The following is a 24,179-nucleotide window of genomic DNA, read 5'->3' as shown; positions in this document are numbered from 1 at the left end:
AATAAGAAAGTGTTTCTAAAAGGAGAGAGTGATTATCTGTCAAGTATAGCTGTAGGTCAAGGATGGGGACTAGCCATTGAATCTGACAGCTCAGGGGACACTGGTGATCATGTCAAGCTCAGTTTCAGAATCTCAAGACAGAACTGGGGAAGAGGAAGGATAGATTATATAAACAACTCTTAAGGAATATTACTGGAAAGGTTATTAGAGAGATGAGTGAGTAGATGAAGGAAAATGTGGGTCAAGGCAGTTTTTTAAAAATTAAATTAACACATTAATTAGTTGGTTAAGGGATGGAAGGAACCATTGCTACAAATTTTGAGAGCTTAGACTAGGGCAGGAGAAGAGGTTGAGAAAAGGCTGTTTTCGTCTTCCTCCCATTAGCTCCTGTCATCACAATTCTGCCTTCTGTCCTTCACTAAATGGTGAGAGAAGTATTCATCTTTATAGCAACATCTTCTGACCACCTGCCATTTTCTATTGGATGCCTATCTACCATGCCATATCACCTCTTTTCTAGAAGACAAACACTGGCTATATATATCATTATATATATCATTGTGTGCATTGATAATGCTGACTCAGGTGTTAGAATATAATCTAGGAATTTTATGGTGAATGATTTATCACTTCCAGGGTAAGCAAAATATGGTTCGTAATCTTTTAAAATAATAAGTGAATAAGGATATTGCATCAAGGAACTACTTAAAGAGTCTTTATGTGCTGGATTCTTGATCTATGTCTATTTATGCAGTGGCTAATGCTCTAATGATAGATGTATGTTCTCAGAGACAATATCTATGCCTACAACTATACATAAGTTGGTGGGAACCCTTACAAATGTCTGATCCTGTATTACAAACTTGACGTGAATTCTAGAAGAATGTAATAGTAACCCACAACAGCAATACCACAACTAATGACATTGAAATGGAAATGATCAACTCATGTTGGAGCTGACTGGGGATACTTTTTTTCTCATAACAAGGAATATGGTTTCCCTTTAGAACCTCTTATTAGCAACACACCAATAGACCTCATTCTCTCCTTTACACCTTGGCTGTGTAGTAAAAAAGAATAGTGAGCTTTGGGGTCAGTTAGATCTACATGAAAATCTCCACTTTGCTGTTTGTTAACTGAGACTGTGAACAAACTACTATTGTGAGCTTTAGTTTTCTTATCTATAAAATGGAAATAATAATACATTCTTCACAGAGTTAGTTTGAGGTTCAATTTAAATATGAATATAAATTGCCTGGTATGACAACTAGCATAGAATAAACAATCAATAATAGCAATTAGCATCATTAACAGTACTAATTGTGGCAGCAGGGCTGGTGTGGTAGTGATGTGCACAATAGCTTTCTTAGAAGTAGAAATGAGAGGAACTGACCCCCAACCTTTTCTCCTCACTGTAAATTCTATCAGCAGGTGGATAGGTTTGTCAAGCAGTCACGTTCTTGGTTCCTATTGGCTTTCATATATTTACTTAACATTATTTTTTATTGAGAGTCTTGTAAGTTCCAAGCAACAAAATCTCTGCCCTCATAGGACTTAATGTACTAGTGAGTTGGGGAGGGGGGGAACCTGGGTCACCAGAGTTTACTAGAGCTTCATGTCTTTATTGCTCTGAGTTACCATCCAGTCTCTAGCTCAACCTGCTCCAGGTAAGAACAAATTGAGGCAACTTCTGGCCCTCTGTAGACACACACCAGCCTCTGGTGATTTTCTCCAATTGCCAAGAACTAACCGACTTCCAAAGTGTGTTTTCTTGGAAGGCTATTTTGTTCTTTCTAGAATGGGAGGAAAGTTCTCCTGAGTCAGTAATGTGTAGATTCAGGCCTCTCTTCCCTGATATTGGGCTTTGGGGCCGGCTGAGAATCACTGTGCCACATGGGCTGATGTTGTCTATAACTCAATTCCTTGTTTTTTCCTTTTGAAAGGAGGGGGGAAAAAGAATCTTGTGTGCTCATCAAAGAGAAAATATCTAGATGCCTCTAAGGTAGATTGTGGGAAAGAGGCCAAGGAACTGGGACAGAAAGGCAGACCCTTAGAGCCTGGGCTCCATTTGAAGTCCCTGTTGTCCTAGAAATGGGTCATGAAGTTATTTAACAAAAATGTGACTGTATAGTTGCAGGTAATGGCAGCCAGGTGTTTCTTTCCTCAGGTCTCGAGCATGAAGGCTTGTCTCCCGGCTGTCAGAGTGAGTGTGGTGGAGGTGTAGTCCTGTCAAGTGTGGACAGTGATGAGATGGCGGGAACTTGTTTGACACTGGCATGAACCCTTCACCTAAAACTCAACTCAACCCCAGGGATTTCTGAGCTGTCGAAGAAAGTTTGATGACTTTCTTTGCTTAATCAGGCCCTGTTAAGCTCCCTTCAGGCTATGTAGGGAAGAAGGGGCCATGAATTCTGTGTCTTTCCGTGAGAAAGTATAATTTCCAAAAGCAACAACACTTCCTCCAAATAAGTGTGTAATCAAAGAAAAAACAGTGCTCTGTGCTCTGTAAAATTAATATAAAAATACCCTCCTGAGTTCTCTCTTCCAACAAAAACACTGACCCTTTCTTTTGAAATCCTGGAATCACCATGGCCTAGCAGAGTAACAATATACACAGTAGTTTAAGAATACTGCTCACAAAAATTAGGGGATATTTTATCACTTCATATTAATTTTGAAATATCCCCTAATTTTTGTGAGCAGTATATATGTGTTAAATTAAATTAGGTCTAACTGTCCCCCCTCCACCTCACTTCTTTGTTACCTGTCATTTATTCCCAAAATGCTGCACAAGCTGCTAGACACTCACTAAAAGTCTGTCCCACTGCCCCAAAAATAGCATTTCCTGTTTCGCTGAGCTCACACCCGCAGGAAGAGCAGGAAGGTATATCCTTAACTGAACATCAATAATTAGGGACTTAGTAGCTCTTTATATTTTTTCCAACCTATAAGTCAACAGTCTACTATTCATTCACTGGCTATTTTTTTTTCTCAAGTGATAATTGCTGCTTTTCCCACAGGTAAGTTTTTCTAGAAAAGAAGGTTCGGTATGAATAACTTGAGTCAAGGAAAGAATACCTCAAGCCTGTAACCCTACTTGATTCCAATGGAAACTGCCAATTAACCAGAACAAAAAACTCACTGGATAAAAATTAAGCTAATTATTCTCCCCATCCCCCCCAAAAGGAATAGCATTTCAACATACACAGGAGCATTATCAGGTAATGGTTAAGATCCTGGACTCTGGAGTCAGACCGACCTGGGTATGGGCCTTTGCTTTGAACCAGTACCTTACTCGTGTGACCTTGACCAGACCAACTGGCTTGGCTTCTCTATGCTTCCTTCACAGGGCATTGTTACACTTGTGTAAATAAGACAGCATATTGCAGCATTTTGATGATAAATAGTGCTTAATCATTTAAAAGAAAATGGTTTTGATGGTCATGATTATAGCAAGCATTATGAGCAGCCAAACTGCAGATGTTTTAAGTCAATAGGGATTCACACAGCTACACTCTAAGAATTTCTCCTCTAGGGAAAGATAAAAATATTAGCACCCTTCAGAAAAGACAGCATATTATATGACTCCATTTATAAGAAATGTCCTGAACAGACAAATTCACAGAGACAAAAAGTAGATTAGCTATTGCCTCAGGTGGGGATAGTGGAGTGATGGGCACAGGGTTTCCTTTTGTAGTGATAAAAATGTTTCTAAACTGACTGTGCTGATGGGTGCATAACCCTGAATACACTAAAAAGCACTAAATTTTAGACTTTAAATGGGCGAATTATATGGGATAAGAATTATATCTCAATAAAGCTGTTATAAAAATATATTAGCTCTTATTTATTGCTCAGTTAATCTTTATAATGACTCATGGTTTTTAGTTCCCCACAGTCAAGAAAACAGATTAAGATATGTTAAGTAACTTAACTTGGCCCATATAGTTAGCATGTAATGGACCCAGGATTTCCTATTTATTAACTGACTGGTTGGATCTTAGTTTCAGAGAACTGGGTTAGTCATAATCACTGCTTCATGACACATTATCCTCATTGGTTCACTGAAGTCTATCTTTTATTTTACCATATTTTATGTATGTACGCATGCTAAATAATACAACACTTCTGAACCCACTGCCCAGACCAAGGCCAGACTATTACCAACAACTTACTTATAACCTTTGTGTTTTCTGTGTTTTCTTCTTTCATATTCCCTGTATCCTTCTTGGAGACAAGCTGGTCAGGACACACAGGAGAAGCAACCATCTGCTTCTTCACACCCTCCCCCCTCTCTTTTTCTCCCGCAGCCATGGCTCGATTGGTTGGAGTGCATCAGCCCCAGCGCTGAAGATGGCTCTGTGGAGCCTTTGCCTCAGGCACTAAAAGTAGCTTGGTTGCAAGCATGGCCCCAGATGAGGGTTGCCGGGTGGAAACCAGTTGGGGCACATGTGAAAGTCTGTCTCTCAATCTCCCCTCCTCTCACTTGGAAAAGAAGAAAAAAAATGATGCTGTTTAGATTCATCATATGAGAGAGTATCCTTGCAGCCCTTCTGTTTCCATGCTGTAGAGAGTTCCATTTTACAAAAAGACTATGATTTATGTCTGCATTCCTCTTTCATGTATATTTAGATTGTTTCAAGTTTTTCTCTAGTTTGGTAAATTCCACTGTGATCATTTTTTGTATATGTGTCTTCTGATATACATATGCTAAATTTTCTCATGGGTATATATTCACAGACATTGGGTATGTACCTAATAGATTTGCTGGGCATGCAAACATTCAACTTAACAACATCATGTTAAATGGTTTTTCAATTTCCCATCAGTAGTGTGTAAGAGACTATGTTGATATCCAACACTTGGTATTGTCAGATTTCTTAGATTTGTCAAGCAAATGGGTATAAACTGACATTTCATGGTAATAAAACGCAATCCTCCTCTTCCTGCTTATTGGTGAGGTGACTATCTTTTTATAGGTTTGTTGATCATATGTGTTTCTTTTTAAAATAAACATGGAAATCAACTTTTATCGAAAACTTGAAGCAGACCTCAAATGTTGTTCTATTTATTTCATTAACTCCTCCATATCTACAGGCTGCTTTGACTGGTTCTTTGTTCTATGAAATGTTTCTTTATGGTTTTTGCCCATATTTATATTGAGTTGAGTTTTCTATTTGTAGAAGTGCTTTATATATTTTCAAAATAAAATTTTTGGCTATATACATTTCAAATATTTTCTTCAGGTTTGTAGCTTGTATTTTGACTTTCACTGGAGACTTGACAAACAGAAATTCTTAGTTTTAATACACTATAGCTGAATTTATGTATCTTTTTCACTTACGTGTCTTGAAGAAATCTGTTTCTATCTCATGCTCATAAAAGACATTCTCTCATGTATTTCTTCTGAAAGTTCTCAAGGTTTGTTTTTGCCATTTGTATCCTTAATCAATTTGGTCTTGCTTTTTTCTTTTCATTCAGTGAGAGGAGGGGAGGCAGACAGACAGATTCCCACATGCGCCATGACTGGGATCCACTGGGCAAGCCCACTAGGGGGTGATGCCCGGGGTCAACTCGCTCTAATTGAGCCAAGGCTGCAGGAGAAGGAGAGAGAGAGAGAGAAAGAAGCAAGAGGGGGAGGGTGGAGAAGCAGATGGGCATTTCTCCTGTGTGCTCTGACTGGAAATCAAATCCAGGACATCCACACACCAGGCTGACACTTTACCACTGAGCCAACTAGCCAGGGCTCTGTTATTGCTTTTTGATGGTATGAGATAAAGATCCATTTTCAATTTCCATGCAAAAAGCCTTTCCTACTCCCTGTATCCACCTTTTTCCAGTCAGTAAAGGGAGGATTTAAACCTAGATCTATCCAAATTGATGGCCTATGCTCTTAATTATTTGAGTAGTACGAACATTCATGTACATCCTCATGCCTCCTGACCATCTAGAGTACAATTATAACAAAAATTTTTATTGTAAAAATGTGTAAGGCAGCATTAAAAAAAGGCAAATGTATGTTCTTCTTGTTTTCATAAATTAGTTATCAAAAAAACATGATTTTAAGTTAATAAAACTGTAACAGGAACTAATTTCATTTTTTGAAAAAAAAAAAACCCACTCCCAGGAGTCAGGGAGCATGAAAGAAAAACTCACTACTCAAAGGGTTAATTGCTGTGCTAGTCCAAGGAAATGATGGCATTGTATTAGGCCATTAATAAAACAAGGCACAGTTTCTACCCTCAGTGTATTGCCCAACATCAGGAGCTGAAGGGTCCTACAGTGGGTTCTTCTTTTAAATCATTACTTCCACTTTGAAGTTTCATGCTACTGTATTGCAGGTCATCCTTTAGCATTGCCAGTTCCACAAAGGGGTTCCCATGGTGAGCTCTGGATTCTACTCCTTTCCTCCTTGTCCCTTTTATTTCCTGGAGGTTAAAGTGACGTTGTGGAAAACAGCACAGGCTTAGAGCCAGACAGACTTGGCTTTAGGCTCAGTTCTACCATAGCAACCTTGCAGAAATTAAACTCTCTGAACGTCAGGTTCTTCCCTCTGTGTCCCTGCTCAAAATGCAAATCCTTGGTAGAAACACGGCTTAGCTCATTCACTCACTCCTCTGCCTGGGATGGGCCTGAGGAGATGGTGACAGCCAGCTGCACCAGGGCCATCTGCACTGTGGAAAGGTGGCTCTCCAAAGAACTAACAGAAATGCTGCCATTTTTGTCCACTACAGCCTCCAAAGATAGTATCTTGCCCTCGCCCCCCCCACCCCCCCTCCCCCCGCTACTTGGCTTGAGGATCTCATCGATTGAGCCAGCCCGTGAGCTTCTGGAGGTCAGTCCTTTTACCTCGACTTCTTCCAGGGATTTCAGTGCTGAGCACATGGCAGAGCCTAATCCATGGTCTCTGAATGACTGATGGGGGCAAGAGTCTCTGTTCTTACGATCTGGGACTTACAAGGAAGCCTTTTGGTTTTGTTGGTTTCACAGTAAAAACAAAAACAGAAAACCAAAAGCCAGCCATCTAAACAATGAGGAGAGAAAGGCCTTTCTCCACATGCTTTCCCAGGTGCTTGGAGCTGGCTTTCAGGAGGTTGGGTGTGACAGGCGGACTCCCACTCGGTCCCTAATTGATCAGCACCACCTGACGAGTGTTTACTGCCGTGCTTCTTGCCCCTTTGGCAGGGCGTGTCCCCTAGTTGGGCACACAGCAGAAGTGAGAGGGAACAGCCCCCCCAGCACACAGCCCCGCCTCTCACGCCACAACTGAGGCAGCTCTCCCTGTATGTGGCCTGGTAATTAATTAGCAAGTGGTGAGGTGTAGGAGTCTCACTGGGTCCTGTTGCTGCCCAGGGCACTTTGCACTGTCACGGCGTCCATTTTCCATCCAAGCTAAATAGAGTGCTGGGTGGGGTGCTGTTCCTTACACTATTAACAGGTCCCTGGGATGTGCCTTCTCCCAAAGGACTCTGTGGAGAACAGGCTGACCTCAGCAGTTTCTGTGGTGAGCCTACAGGGCTCTAGGAGGGTTGGTTACCTGAGCTCAGGAGACTCAACCCAAGACCCCTGAACTGTCAAAATAGAGAAAAAGTTTAAAAGAACAGGAGGCAGGAAGGAGGGGATTTGATTCAACTGGATCTAAGATTTATTTAAAATATTTTTTTAGTAAGGCTCCCGTCGTGCTTCTCACCAGAGCAAATTTTTACGATGTTCCAAATGTAAATGTTGGAAAGAGGCTACAAAGAAAACAATCAGGTGACATCTAAAGCTGAAAAGAAGCCAAAGCTGATCTTAATTGTTGAACTCCTTCAGGCTAAGTGGAGTTTGATGCTAGAATGTCAATCAGCCTTCTTCTCACACAGAATGCTAGAACTTGACAGTAGAGAAAGTGGGCTCCCATCTTATAGCACCACCTGCTAGTTATGTGGTCCCGGGCTGGCAGCTTCACCTGTCAGTGCCTAACTATTATCATCTGTAATATGGGGACAATCGGCCTGGATCCCTCAAAGGTTTGTGTAGAGATTCAAAACAAACTGATGTAAGGTGAGCTTCCTGAGAAGCAGGGCTCACGCTGGACGCCCAGACTTCACCGTGGCACCCACGTGGCTCCAACGCTCACCTCTGTCGGGATCTTTTCTCTTCACCTCCTTTATTCTTACTCCTTCTTCAAATGCCCCGCTCTTCACTTCTCATCAGGTTCTTCTTTTTGAGATTCCTTTTCTCCCGATCTAAGCTTTTACTTAGAATTTCCCAAATGCATTTCATGACTCACTGGTCCCTCAAATGCCCCACAACCAAAGAGGGGTCTGAGGACAAACCAATTCGAGAAATAATGAGCACTGTAACCCCCTTTGAGAAAGCCGCAGTTCTCATGAGGGCTTTGAGAAATCTTGCGAGAAGAGAGCTTGTCCGCCTTTGCTCTTTAATTAGTTAGCACTTCCCTAATTAATTTGTCCCCAGGACCCAGTTTTCAAATATTGCCTATTTATACCCCCCCAATACAGCTTGGCAAATGTCCCAAAATAATGATGAAGATGGTGACAACGATGACAACATGATGATGATGCCCGTTGATGGAATGCTTACTGCATGTCAGCCACTGTGCTAGTGCTTTGTAAATACATATTTAACTCCCGAACAACCATATGAGGTGGGTGCAGTACAGATAGCTAGAAAGTGAGAGTGTGATTAAAACCAAGGCCTGGCTACCTTTGTTTAAAAATAAAGACAAGACTCAAGAAAGGTAAATATTTTACTCGAACTAGTAAGTGGTGGAGTTGGCCCATGACCAAGGCCTTCCATCAGCTCATTTTAACTTGGAAGGCCCTGCACCTATTCCCTGCATAACTAATGTGGCCTGGCTTTAAGTAGGGCCTTTGGAGAGGTTGCTGAGACATGGCTTCCACTCTAGAGTCTATCTATATGATAGAAGATGGAATTGAATCAGTGGACAGCCATCCCAGTTCATGGCTCATAGCCATTCTGGGAACCATGAAATTGGAAAGCCACACCCTCTCACTGGTCAGATAGAAAACCCAGACTCAGATGATGGAGTGGTTTTAACCAGTATGTATGGTTGACCAGGAGGCAGCCATGTTGAAGCCTGGAGCGCTCTAGAATCTGTCTTTTTGACAGATCTCACCCCACCCTCCTCGCTACAGAGCTGTCCTCCTGTGCTCACAGCACTCAAAACTACTTAGGGTGCCTGGCTGCTTTCACTAATTGAAACCTCAGGGTGCTGTTGTGGTGCCTGTTGCTATAAACACTTTGCCAATTTGCATAAGTATGTGACATTATGAAATTTCCTGAAAGATCTTATCCAATTTGCTGGCAAAAGGCCCACATGAAAAGCCAGGTAGAAAGACAATGTGTGTGTTATTTAAAAAAAAAAAAAATTCTTGTTTTTGTTCCCTGTGCAGGTGAACAGGGTAATAAATGGAAAACGTATCCAATCCAGAGGCAGTGCCTGTAGCTTGCTTTGTTTTGTTTTGAAATTGTTTAAGAGATATTTTTCTTCTACCTCTTAAGCTGCTTGTCACATTTGAAAAGCTGGAATGAGACTCTTAAGGTTATATAAATGAGTTTATGTTTTAGAATGCCAGGTTCTTTGCAGAGCGGGAAGGAACTTTCAAGATCACTGAGTCCAGCCATGTCCTTTCACAGATGTGGAAACTGAGGGTCCATGACCTGGACACGATAGCCACGGGCCAGCTGACTTCCCCTCCAGGGCCCTCACACACTTCCCAAACACTCCAGAGCCAGCCAAACTTCTCATCCTTACTTTCAACAGAATGAAACTTGATGAGATGCAGCAAGACAAAATCGAACACTTGCCAAGTTTTCTAGCTGAGCCTTAGCCTACAGACTTCTCTGACTCCCCTGCGCATAGTGCGAGCCAGTCCTGAGCCACCGGCCCTGAGCCAGAAGGGGGCCGTGTTCTGTCTCTCTCTTTCTTTTTAAAAGAGATTTTTGGTTGTTTGTCTTTATTTTAATTAATTAATTGGTTTTTGTGGAGGGTTTTTTTATGAGAGAGAGAAGGAAGCATCAACTCATTGCTCCACTTAGTTGTGCATTGATTGCTTCTCATACTTGCTTTGAGTAGGGATCAGACTGGTAACCTGGTTGAGCCAGAAACCCTTTGCTCAAACCAGCAACCTTGGGATCATGTGCACACCCTGTGCTCAAGTTGGCGACCTTGGGTTTGAAGAAGAGACCTCAGCATTCTGGGTCAGCACTCTAACCATTGTGCCACCACCAGTCAGGCTTGACAATCTTTTAATTTCTGAAACTCCTCTGTGAGATGGGTTCTTTTATTCCTGCTTTTCAATGTGGAAATTATGGCTGTGGAGTTTACAAGGAGAAATGAATGTTCATCCTAGCCCATTTTGTAGTCTGGAATGAAAATATGCATCTTATCTCTCCATCTCATCAAATTTTGGTTTGAGCAAAATTCTTGTTACAAATGCTTGACCCCTACCAACTAGTGTCTTTCACAATTAGAGTGTGATATTGTGATTAAATCCCAGGACTGGCTGGCTAGGCACATTGGCTGCAGAAGGCTGTTGGAAAGATTAAGCAAGATGACATGCACGAAGCACTTGCTCAGAGCAGTGCACACAGCAGGTAATTCTGAACTGTTAGGTTCTACTCGCTGAAGTCTTTCTTGAATAATTCACTTCAATAGTTTCAAACACTATTTTTTAAATGTGCTCAAACTTGCTGACGCATAAGGGGGTAGAAGATGGTAGTTTGCCACCAAGAGGCCAAGAAGCTGTGAAATTACCCAAACACTGTACAAGGAGTTTACAAGGAGAAATTAATGTTCATCCTAGCCCATTTTGTAGTCTGGAATGAAAATATGCATCTTATCTCTCCATCTCAAGCAAACTGGTTTGAGCAAAATTCTTGTTACAAATGCTTGACCCCTACCAACTAGTGTCTTTGTACATATTTTTGGAGGCCTCCTATTGAACAACTTAGCACAACTTAGCCTGTGAGATGGTTTGAGTAAAGAGCGTGGAGATGAAAGGAACTCAAGAAACCCAGGATGCCAAGAACTTGGGCCACGAAGAGGTCATTCCATGAAAGGGTGGGGGTAGTTTAGGTTGTGTCTTTCCACTGGTTTATTGTGAAACTTCCTGAACCTCACCCCAAGCAGGGGAGCAGATCTGTCCTGCCACCCATGCTGCTAACATCACCAGAGCCAAATGAGAACAGTGCCAATCTATCAGGAAAGCCAGATCCTTCCTCCCCTGGCCCTCAGGCCCACCCCACAGTGACCGCCAGGGCAGGACATCAAAGTCTGAAAGGCTAGTGTCCAGAGAAGAAGTGGAGAGACATGCAGGTGGAGAGAGGAGTTGCAGTCATAGGACCATAGAGGTAGTGTCAAGGCTCCTGGAAGGAAGGAGATGGGGAGGGGAGGGAACCAGTGTTTACTGAGCATATACTACGTGCCAAGAACTTGACACATATAATCTTATTTAATCCCCACAGAAATCTTGTGAGGGAGGAATTATTATGCTCTTTGTACCAATGAGGAAACAGAGGATCAGTAAGGTTAGGTAACTTGCCTGAGGTCACATGACTACTGGGGTGGAGCCAGCCTTTAAATGCATGTCCTTTGATTCCAAATCCCATGTTCTTTTTACTAGCACTAGCACCCTGTGAGATCCATTATAGACTGCTGAGTCTGTCACTTGTTGATGTGACCTTATGAACTTGAGCAATCTACTTAACTTCTCCACTTCCAGGTCTGCAAAGTGGGGATAAATGATGCACCTACCTTAGAGGGTTGCTGTGAGGATTAAAAGCGATATGCATAGAAAGTGCTCAGAACAATGCTCAACACATTGTTAAAAACTCTATAAAAGTCAGCCATCGCATCAAGTTTTACTGCTGATGCTCCTGTTTCTACTGCCTTGGTAAGGGCACGCTCCTCTCTCTGCCTCGGTTTTCTCATCTGTAAAATAAAGTGGGTTAGGTTAGCGTCCAATATTTCCAATAAAAATTAAAAAAAAAAATCCCTGCAATAAAATTCTATTAACTCTGCTTAGCATTTAGGTCCTCCTATTGGCTAGGCCACATTTTCCCACTCACCTGCTTCCCTCTCAGAACTCCCGTGTTGGTTCCTCAGTTCTCCCCCTCCCCTTTTTATGGAATTTAGTGGGGTGACATTGGTTAACAAAGTATACAGGTTACAGGTGCACGATTCTACAACACACCCGCTGGACTCTGTGTTGTGTGTTCACCAATCCCCCCCGCCCCAGGTTCCTCAGTTCTCACTGCTGTGCCCTCACCTCGTCGCCCAGGTTGGGTCTTATTGTTTGTTTTTGCCACTGTGTAGTTCCTTCAGGCCTTCACTCCTACCATTTACTCTGCCTTGATTATCCTTGCTCTCCTCTGCCAGTCTGAATTCTATACTTCTTTCAAGGCCCAGATTAAAACTCCACTCTTCCATGAAACCACCTTTGGGAGGCCCCACCCTGAGATGACTTTCCCTACGTTTAAAGTTCTCTCAGCTATTGTGCCCATCGTCTGAGTCACCCTGGTTCCAAATGGATTATACTGTCTCATTTAAGTGTTTGATTTACCCAATTCCCTGAAAGCAAACTCCCCAGGGCAAGGACCTTGTTTTCCACTTTGCTGGATAGTCTTTGTAATGCCATCCAGTCCTGGGTGCCCAGTCTGTGAATTAAGGGGCCCACGTGTCAGTCATTCCCTCCTCCGCCAGTTGCTGAGCACCTCTGCTGGGGAGGGGCTTTCTGAAGATGCTCAGGACCAGGGGCATGGATTAGCGCCACTTCTGCCCTCAAGGAGTTTGCAGAGGGAGAGCAGCAGATGTGTAGATATAACAACTTACATTGTGGTAGGATCACAGTGGTCCTCCCTTATCCGTAGCAGGTATGTGCCAGGACAAACAATGGATGCCCCAATTCGCGGACAGAACCAAACCCTGTATATACTATGCGTATTCTTATACAAACTATAGCACTTAGGATAAAGTTTAATTTACAAATTTGGCACAGTGGGAGATTAAAAACAAATAACCAAAAATAGAGTAGAACAATTTATAAAAATATACTGTAATAAAAGTTATATGAATGTTGTCCTCTCTCAAAATATCTTACTGTGCTGTACTCACATTTCTTCCTGTGATGATGTGAGCTGTCAAGAAGCCAACACGATGAAATAGAGTGAGGTGAGTGACTGGGACACAGCGATGTAGCATTAAGTTTCTCTGACCTTCTGGCAATATGCTAAGTGACTAAAGGGTGGGGAGGGTCTAGAGTGCGGAGAGCTGGACAGAGGGATGATTCCCATCCCGGGGGAACAGAGGGGACAGCACAGGATTTCATCATGCTGCTCAGAATGGTGTGCAATTGAAAACTTATGAGTTGCTTATTTCTGGAATTTTCTGTGTAATATTTTCAGATCACAGTTGACTGCAGGGAACTGAAACAGAGAAAGCAAGCTCACAAATACAAGGCGGGGGGGGGGCGCTGTAATTGTACAAAGATACAGAGGAGGGGTGGCCCTTCGCCCGCACTGGAAGGGAGGCTTCTGAAGAAGGTTCAAGAATGAGCAAGAGGAGCAGACAGAGGACTTGCCTGAGGCTGCAGAGGGGAGAAGGGAAGAACACCCTGGTTAGTGGAGATGGATCAAGGGGCATATTTTAGAGGAGGGAAGCCGATCAGAGACAGTGGTTGGAATTGAAATTGGAAACAAAGTTATCAGTTCTCCAAAGGTAATATTAGGTCTTTTTAAAAATTTAATTAATTGTGTTTACATAGATTCTAGGGTCACCCCAAATGCATCCCCCTCCCCCATATTCCCTATTCCCTTCAACATTTCCCTTGCTCCCCTCCCTACAGTACCCTCCCCCCTTCCCTTCAGGTTTATCCCATCCTATCATCCCCTTTCCCTCTGTCCTCTTTTCCTCTGGTCCCTTTGATCTCTCCTCTGTCTCAATTCCATTCCTCAGTTCACACTGTTTCTTGGATTCCTCAAATGAGTGAGGTCATACGATATTTTTTTTCTCTGCCTGGCTTCTTTCACTTAACATAATAGTTTCCAGGTCCATCCATGTTGTTGCAAAAGGTAATATTTCCTTCTTTTTCATGGCCCCATAGTATTCCATTGTGTATATGTACCACAGCTTTTTAATCTACTCGTCCACTGACGGACACTTGGGTTGTTTCCAGATCTTCGTTATTGTGAACAATGCTGCCATAAACATAGGGGTGCATTTTTTTTTCAGCTGGCAACCTTGGGGTCTCGAACCTGGGTCCTCCACATCCCAGTCTGATGCTCTATCCACTGCACCACTGCCTGGTCAGGGAATATTAGGTCTTTATTCCCTGGGCTCATGTCAAAATGAGGAAATTGTGAGCTATGTAAAGAGCTATACCGGTTGATATACCATTAAAATACTTCTTAAAAAAAGAAGTCATGGTGAGGTGTTTTTCACTCCATTTTGTTTTATTTTAGCCTCAAGCATGAAGGACAATGTTGGGCTGACGCTGAGGAGGACAGGCGAAGACTTAGAGCGGCTAAGTGATGTCTGCTGATGAGAAAGGCAGCTGTGGCCAGTGCTTGCAGAGGGGACGTTAGGGAAACAAAGAGGAGGGGCAGCTTGATTTGTTTTGATGGCTTTAATCCCTGCTCTCTTTCATGAGAGGTGTGAGCAGTTTGAGATGCTTCCCCTCTCTGCTTTTTCCTGGGCTCCCATCCACTCCTGGCGTTTCCATCTGCTGCGCCTTCTTTCCTGGGAGGGAATGGAATGTGTCCTTTCTCCGAATGCAGCTCTGACTTTATCACCAATCTTCCTGTCTTTCAAAGCGAGGGATGACAACTGTGATTTCTCAGCTCCAGGTGCGGAGGAAATTGCCCCATGTAAGTGTCTGCCTGTCCAGGCCCCCGCCCCCCAGGGTTGCTTCAGTGCCTGTCAGTTGAATTTGCACTAATGAGATTAAAGGAGATGTGTTGGAACTTTCAAAAAATTTTGCCCCATCAATCCAAAATTCCTAAGGTGAGAACTTGCCTGAATCAATATAGTAGTAATTACAAATCTTGAGCTGTCCCTTTTAGGGCATTTCAGTCATTTCATGGAAACAAGAGAGAGGTTGAGGGGGCCCTGGAAACAAAGGTGTGGAAAGAGGGGTGTGGGGCAGGGGCGGGAGCTAGTTTGTGAGCTAGAAGAGGTATTTCGAGTTCTATATGGCAACATTCAAGTTGTTCGTTCATTTCTTATTCTTGTTGGGATTTTACAAGGTAGATGGTTTGCCCGAGGCCTCAGAGCAGCAAGGGTTGAGAAAGGAAGCAATCACAACAGAAAGAAGAGGAGTCCCAGAGGATAAAGGAGAAGGTGCAGTCAGAGAGTGTGGGGCTACTAAGAAATGATGGGAGTGGGACTTCAAGGGCTGCCCCTGACATGGGTTTTCCAGTCTTCAGTCCCCAAGGCCTGGGCAGAGGGCGTGAGTCAACTGGAGGGCCTGAAGGCTGTCAAGGATGGAGAGGAGCATTCGCTGTTGCTGACGTGCTCACAACTAAAAGAAGGAAGGGAGGCTTGGAGAAACGGCGGAGACCTGAACTCTTGTCTTTGCTCCACTGGGTGACTCCTGGACCTCAGTGTCCTCAAAATAAAACGAGGGCATGTTCACTGGTGAAGCTCTTTCCAGGTGACATCTTACTCTGAGACTCTGAGCAAAAGAGACAAACTTTCTGGTTTTGCTCCTTCCTGAGATGAGAGCTCCCTGAGGACTGTGTTCTGGGTCCTGCCTTGGATTCCCCAGGGAGCAGGGACCCGGGGGATGGAAAGGGAGAGAGGAAGGACTGAGTCAAGTGAAGTCAGTAACAGATGCAGCCTGCAAACGTACTGACAACAGCCTACCAGAGACTAAGAATAGCCCGAGGTGATGGATGACATTTTCCAAATCAGTGCTCTAGAACAAATGGTGCTACCCAGAGGGAGCCCTACATGCTTGACACACGAGCAGGTGAAACTTAGGAAGCTAGCTAGCAGCAGAGGAATTTTTCCTCTCACACACATACCCCCCCCCAGCTTCATGACCCCCAGATTCATGACCACTTCTGGGTCTTTGGTCCAGTCCTCCTATTTATCAGCTTCTCCCATTTCCCCCTCAGTCTTTTCCAATTTACATTCATAGATGGAGGCTCTGATCCCTTCTCCAGGATCCTTTGTCTTGTGTTGATCGCCTTTGTTGACCAAGCCAAAACTAGTTGTATGTCTCCCTATGTCCTCTCCCCACGACACAGAATGACTTTGCCTTGATAAAGGATTATTTATTGTCTCTCAGAGTGCCATGATACTGAGTAAAAATCAGGAAAAAAATCTGATCACATGCTACTGTGTGGATGAACCTTGAAGACATTATGCTCAGTGAAATAAGCCAGTCACAAAAGGACAAATACTGTTTGATTCCACTTATGTGGTCCCCAAAGTAGTCAAATTCAGTAGAGTAGAGGTTTCCAGGAACAAAGAGTTAGTGTTTAATGAGGATAGAGTTTCAGTTTGGGAAGATGAAACCTTTTTGGACATGGATGGTGGGGTTGGTTGCACACAGTGTGGATGTGTCTAATGCCACAGAACTGTATTGGTTAACATGGTGCGTTTTATGTTATTTATATTTCATCACAATTTTAAAAAAATGTGGAGTGCTAAATCCTTTCAAAGGAACACGGTTTTGTTCACCACTCTCAAGCTCTGGAAGCCTACTAATCTTTTGTTTATTGTACTTGTCACCAGGTTTCTATTTGCATAATGAAGAGGATATGTCGACTTAACATTGAATTTTTGATACTTTTTAGTATGGTGGCCATTCCTGGGGTCTTGCTGTCTCTCACCACACAGAGCAGCACCTCCCTCCCCAGCGCAATAATGCGCTGCTTAGGAAACTGGTTAAGATGAGGTGGATACAGAGGGTGAAGCAGGAGGACAAAAATAATCAGGATTTTCCAGAGTGCGAAGCTGTGCTCTAAATGGCTAAGAAAGGGAAAGAGACAGTAGGGAAAAAAGAAACAGTAAACTGGAGCCCAGGATCCCTCTGTGACGGCGAGCACACCTTCCTGGAGGCTGCCAAGTGTGGATGACTCACACGAGCCATCCACCACACCAAACTCTGTCAAACCAAAGTTCACTGAGACCTCAGGAAAATGAAGTGATCTTATCTCTTTTACTCTCTGTCTCTATCAATCTATGTCACTTCCCATCATCCCTTGCCATTGGCACCAGAAGCTTCAGTGCCAACGGCACCCTGCTAATGAATTACCCTTGGCCTGTGAGCACAGGTGTGCTGTGTCAAGGTTTCCATGCCTGCAGAAAAACCAGGTTTAGGCTCTAATGGCATCCCTGCTGGTCCAGGTTCCAAAAGCCTTATTGCCTGGGATTTTTCTGGGACGTCAAATAGCTGCCATTATTTCAGTTAGCATTTATTGAACACCTATTTTGGAGTAAGAAGTGAAACTTGGAAGTCACCTGTTCCGGGGCTCCTCAAACATCAATGTGCGTGTCAACTACCGGAGGATTTTGTTAAAATATACCTTCTGACTCAGTCGGTCTGAGACAAGGCTGGACCAGTGATTCCGCATTTCTAACACTCCTGGGGCTGTCAGTGGTGCTGAGCCCAGAGCCACACTTCAAGTCGCAAGAATCTGGCCCAGCAAATCACAGCCCTGACCATGCATTAGAATGACTCAAGAAAATATGAAAAATATGGCGACTTGGGCTTCACTCCCAAATATTACTATTTAATTGGCCTGGGTATAGCCAGTCTTTGTCTAAAAAGCTCCCCAGTTGGTTCTAGTGAGCAGCAAGTGTTGAAAACTATAGCGTTGACCATATACCTCGACTCTACATTTTCTTATAGAAACGATAAGGAAAAAACCCCACCTTCACTACCCCATCTGTTCCTCCAAAGTACCTAGGATTTGATTTCCCATTGTGAGAAGATTAGCTATTATAATATCATATAATAATAAGAAACCGAGTATTTCATTTAGTTAGAAATTGAGTATTGAATAGTTACTATAAGATTGGCATCATTCTAAGTACTTTACATTTAAATTTCACAATACTTCATGAGGCAGATACTATTATCATCCTCATCTTTCTTTATGGATGTGAGAACCGAGACACAGAGAGGGAAAGTAACTTGCCATAGGTCACACAGCCAGTAAGTGATAGAGGCAGGGTTGGAGCTCAGGAAGTCTGATTCCAGAGCCAACTCTCTTACCCATGACACCATTTAGATGCTCTGTGCAATGCCAAAGACCGCAGCAGCGCTGGACAGGGATGAAGGAAATGTGCTCTTTCCATTTAAAACCTGTTTTCTTATGTTGATATGCTGCGTTTAAAGTCTGAGTTTCTGTTGTTTTTACGGATCAAGTTCATTTCAGTTTCAAAAATCACCAGTGATACAAAGCTGTGTGTGTGTGTGTGCACGTGCGTGTGTGCATCCTGCTTTTCTTTTTTCTACTCCATCCGCTCATTTAGTGGACCTTAGCACTGGAAGTGTGCAGAAGGAATACTTGCTGTGCAGGAATGGAGCCTGACCCAGTTCCAGGACAACGTTTTGAGAAGGATTTCAGGCTGTGTCTCCCTTCCCCGACCCTGCCCCACCGGGGTTTGAAGAATCCCACAGATTCCAATCTGTCAATACTTCTAGGGCAGCCTCCAATGTAATTCAGCTCCACCTTCCCAATGGCCCCTTAGCACGGACTTCTCCAAAACAGTGATACTACCCTTACCTCCTAATTCAGCCTAGCACAGATCCATCTCAGACACTGAGCTAGGTGGGGTGGTTGTCAGAAATGCCAGAAGCTCTTGCTACTAATGTTCTCTTTTAACATCAGTATACAGCACAGGCTCCAATGGGGTAAGAAAAGTCTTCAAATTACCATGAGATGCCCCCAAACCAAACATTGTAAGATCAAATCCAGTTGGTTTGGCAATGTGCTATTAATATAGATGTTATATATTATTATGGTTCTTTTTTGGTGCAGATGACCAGGAATTGACTGGAGTGTTCTCGTGTTAAAGAGGTACAAGTGGCCAGAGAGAAGAACAGTGGCAATTTTATATGGTTCAACCTAAATGGATACAGAGGATTTTAGTTGGAAGTTTTTTGAGACTCCATCAGGTCTCTTTCAATGAATGCCCTTTATGTATCCTCTGTCAAAAGTTGCCCAAGCTCTGCTTGAGTACCTCTTGTGTCAGGGAACTCATTACCTTACAAGGCAGTCAGTTTCATTTTCAGGTTATTCTATCATTAAAGTTCTTACTTAGAATGAGTTTAAACTATGTCAGTGTAACTTCTACCAATGGGTTTTACTTAGTTCTTCTTCTTAAAGTCACACATACAAATGCAAGTTCCTTTTCCATTTAACAGCTTTGCTTAAGCAATTTTAAGTAGTTATTACATCTTCCTATGTCTTCTTTCTCTCCAAATAAAGTATCGTTTTAAATAGCTCCATAGCATAACAAGACTTTCACCCCTGTTCTCTCTCCGCTGAGTGCCCACCATGTTCCTGAGGGCCAGTTAGAAACCCAGTCTTCAGCAGGATGGAGTTTGGTGTGCTCCTCCCTCTATTTCTGTGGACACCCACTTTCTTTTTATGATAAATATTCAAGAGCATGCAAACCATGGAACATTGAACTTGTGGGCAATCCTAGCAAAGCAAGCCCATAGCTTCCCTCTGGGCCTCACCACATTCTCAGGCAGAGACGAGAACAGATAGATTTTGACTCTACACCTTCTCCCACAGCTGGCCTCGGCTGGAATGTAGCAGTGACTGATATCCCAGGACTTCAAGCCTGGCACGTTCTCTGTGCAGCCTCAGTGTGGGGCCCTGAGAGAGGAGCTGGACCTCTTTGTTAGCAGAGTCCCTGCCTCCAACCCCACCCCAGGAGGCCTAGCAAATAGGTGGGCATCCAATGCCTCCTTCCTGTGCTGCCCTGACACTCAGAAGGCAGTATCAGTCCGGAAGACTACCCCTGCTCGTGTCCTGCCAGAGCCCAGATTAGATAGACTGATTGCTCCTGCCAGAATCTCCCAGGATGATACCTTTTTGTCACTTGTTTGTCTTCATCAAGGTTTCAAAGATCTGTGTGGTTCTGTGTATCATCTGACCTAGACTGAAGGAAACAGCAAATACTTGGACTCAAAGTGAGCTACTTCTTATTTCAAAACTTCCACCCACCATGGTGGGACTACTGGCTACCCCATGGCTGCAAGAAGTTGCTGTGGGCATGTCATACCATCCTCCTGTGCTCCAGGCAGCTGATGGCACAAGAGAGGTGGTAAGCATCGCTCATTGTGTGTGGACGCCCAGGCCTCATGCTAGGCATGGCCATTCAACCACCGTGGGTTGCTCTGGGCTCGCTACTGCCAAGAGCCTTTGAAGTAAGTGAAAAGGATAACCAACAAACACATGAAAAGATGTTCAACATTACTAGCTATGAGGAAAAGACAAATCAAAACCCCAGTGAGATGCCCATTGACACCCACTAAGATGGCTGATACAGGTGATAACAAATGTTAGCTAGGGTATAGAGAACCTGGAGCTTTCGTACCCTGCTGAGGATGTAAATGTGAATGCAAGACAGTGCAGCCACTTTAGAAAATAGTCTGGCATATCCTCAAAATGTTGAACATGGTTACCACATGTCCCAGCAATTCTATCCTAAATACATACCCAAGAGAAATAAAGACACATATGCACACAACAACATTTCCATGAACATTCATAGCAATATTATTCATAATAGCTAAAAAGTGAAAACAACCCAAATGTCCAAATGAATAAATAAAATGTGCTATAGCCATACAATAAAACATTATTTGGCAGTAAAAGGAAGGAGGTGTGAAAAGACATCCATATTCATAGATAGAAAGACTTAATATTATTAAGATGGCAATAATCTCCTAAATACTTTTAATTCATCACAGTCCCTAACAGAATCCCAGCTGGAGTTTACAGAAATTGACAATCTGGTTCTAAAATTTATATAGAAATGTAGGGGATCCAGAATGGCTGAAAGAATCTTAAACAAAAACAAAGTTGGAAGACTCACACTTCCTGATTTGAAGTTTACTATAAAACTACATTAATCAAGACAGTGTGGTCCAGGCATCAGGACATAAGGACATACTTAAATAGGTTGATAAATAGAATTGTGAGTCCAGAAACAAACCTTTACACTTATGATCAATCCATTTTCAACAAAGGTATCGAGATAATTTAATGGGGGAAATAGTTTTCCAACTGATTATGCTGGGTATTTATATGCAAAAGAATGAAGTTAGAGTTCTTTTTGTGACTTTTGATTAAAACATATTTCTTACATATGACACCAAAAGCACAAGCAGCAAGAGAAAAAAATGGATAAATTGGACTTCATCAAAATTAAAAACTTTCAGAGTACACCAAGAATGAGAAAAGGCACAAAAAATAAAAGAGAAAAGGCAATCTATAGAAGGGAAGCAAATACTTACAAATCATATATCTCAGAAAGGATTTATATGTAGAATTTATAATTAATACAAATCAATAATAAAAAATAAATAACCAAATATAAAAATGGAAAAAGGATCTAAATAGACATTTCTCCAAGATAAAAATATAAATAATTAGATAAAAAGATGTTCAATGTCATTAGTCATTAAGAGAATGTATATCCAAACACAATGAGATACCACTTTATATCCACTATGATGGTTAAAATAAAAAGACAAACAATAGCAGGTGTTGGAGAGAATGTGGAGACATCGAACCTTTATACACTGCTGGTAGGGGTGTAAAGAAGTACAGCCACTTTGAAAAACAGTCTGACAGTTTGGCAAAATGTTAAACACAGTTATGATATGACCCAGCAATTCCACTCCTAGGTATATACCCAAGGACATGAAAACAGTTGTTCTCACAGAAATTAAGCTCTACATGAATATTTATAGCAATATTATTTATATTAGATGAAAGGTGGAAACAAGTCAAATGTCCATCAACTAATGAATGAATAAATAAAATGTAATTTCACTCTGCACTGAAATATTATTTGGGTATAAAAGGGAATGAAGAACTGACTCATGCCTAAAATGAATTTACTTGAAAACATGCTAAGTGAATGAATCCACTCACAAAAGACAACCGATTATATGACTGCATTCATATGAAATGCCCCAGATAGGGAAATCTATAAAGACAGAAAATAGATTTGTGGTTGCCTCAGGCTGGAGGGTATGGGGAGATAGAGAAATGTAGGTAAGGGTACAGGCTTTCTTTTTGGTGTGATCAATACACATATCTGTGACTAGATTGAAAGCCATTACACTGTATCCTTTAAATGAGTGATTTGTATAGTTTGTGACTTACATATCACTCCTATAACAATTAAGCTTTTAAAAACAAAAATGTAAAAAATTATTATGACTTAAAATGAATAAATCATCATTCGCATAACAACTTGTTGCCTCTACTTGAGACTGCCTATGTGACTGTGCTAGGTAACTTTTGCTCCTTGCCTTGGTCTCCTTTGTGAAATGGGAGAAACTGTATTTAATCCTAGTGCTCTTCTTTACCTTTTCCCTCCCTCTCATCTCACTGTCTCCAGGGTCCCCTCTCTTATTCTAACCTGCATACATTTTCACTGGAGGTTTTCTGAGACACAGGTCTCATGACACTTGTTTCATGCTACAAAATTTCAGTGACTCCCTATAATATCCCCATAATGTCCCTCCTGTGAGCTGCACCACTTCCTAGCTCCTTGGGCACTTTGCACTGGGGCCAACCCAGCTATTCACCTTTCTTCAGACCACAGGACCACTACCCCGCCTCCGTGGACTGGCTCACATAGATCCCTGTGGCTGTCATCATCCACCCATCCCACTCAGTGCCAGCCCCTCCCCTGACCCCTGTCTCACTGGGATCTAGGCTCAGCACTGACTATCTTTGATCTGCTTTTTCTCTCCCATATAATGATGGAATGGGATTGCTGTACTATTCTCAGGAACAAAAATTCCTGGTACGTGAAAGGGTACTCAACAACACTAATCATTAGGGAAATGCAAATTAAAACCACAATGAGCTATCACCTCACACCTGTTTATGGCTATCATAAAAAAAAAGACATAACAAGTGTTGCAAAAATGTGAAGATAGCGGAACCCTTGTGCTCTGTTTTTGAGAATGTAAATTGGTGCAGCCACTGTGGAAAACAGTAGAGAGGTTCCTCAAAAAATTAAAAATAGAACTACCACATGATTCAGCAATTCCACTTCTGGGTATTTATCCAAAGGAAATAAAAACACTAATTCAAAAAGATATATGCACTCCCTTCTTCATCGCAGCATTATTCATAGTAACCAAGACATGGAAGCAACCTAAGTGTCCATCATGAATGAATGGATAAAGAAAATGTAATATATATGTGATATATGATTTATATGGTGATCATTTTGTAATATATACAAATATCAAATTATTATGTTGTTCACCTTAATATATCAAATATATCTTGATTTAAAAAAAACTAGGAAAACAAAAGAATTCCTTGGGTTGTTCATAGGGTTTTTAAAAAGAGGGTGGCATGGTTCAGTAAGTTCGGAAACCCCTGGATTTAACAGGTTTCCTTACCCAGGATTTCTCACTTTAATTTGCTATTGGGCATTGTGAGCCATCAGAAGGGGAGTATGGTGTTCAAGCATTCCCAAAGTTTTAAAACCAAATACACACACGTGTGCGTGTGCGCCCCTGCATATTTTAAAGCAATATCTTTCTTTGCAGAACTCACACAGGAAATGTTGGACTAGTTAATCTTTAAGGATCCTACTGGGTCCAAAAATATAATAAAGATTGCTACCTTCACATGAGACCTTTCCCAACCTCTGCTTAGAAACCCTCTGCCCCCTCCGGGTTCCCATGACATCTTCTGTACCTCTTGTGTATCATCACATTCTACTTTGTAAAGTGAAAAGGTCATTTTGATTTGCGTCCAGCATGCTGTAGTGAAAAAAATATAGAGACCTTGGAGCTAAAGAAAGAAGCTGGCTTCAGGTTCTGGTTCTGCAACTAACCTGCTACGACATCAAGCAAGTGAAGATCTCAGAGCCTCAGTTTCCTTATCTTAGAAGTGGGACTGCTAATACCTGACCTAGGGGATTGTGG

This window comes from Saccopteryx bilineata, chromosome 2, assembly GCF_036850765.1.
Source record: "Saccopteryx bilineata isolate mSacBil1 chromosome 2, mSacBil1_pri_phased_curated, whole genome shotgun sequence".
Classification (NCBI taxonomy): domain Eukaryota; kingdom Metazoa; phylum Chordata; class Mammalia; order Chiroptera; family Emballonuridae; genus Saccopteryx; species Saccopteryx bilineata.
Note: the sequence above shows the minus strand (reverse complement) of the source record.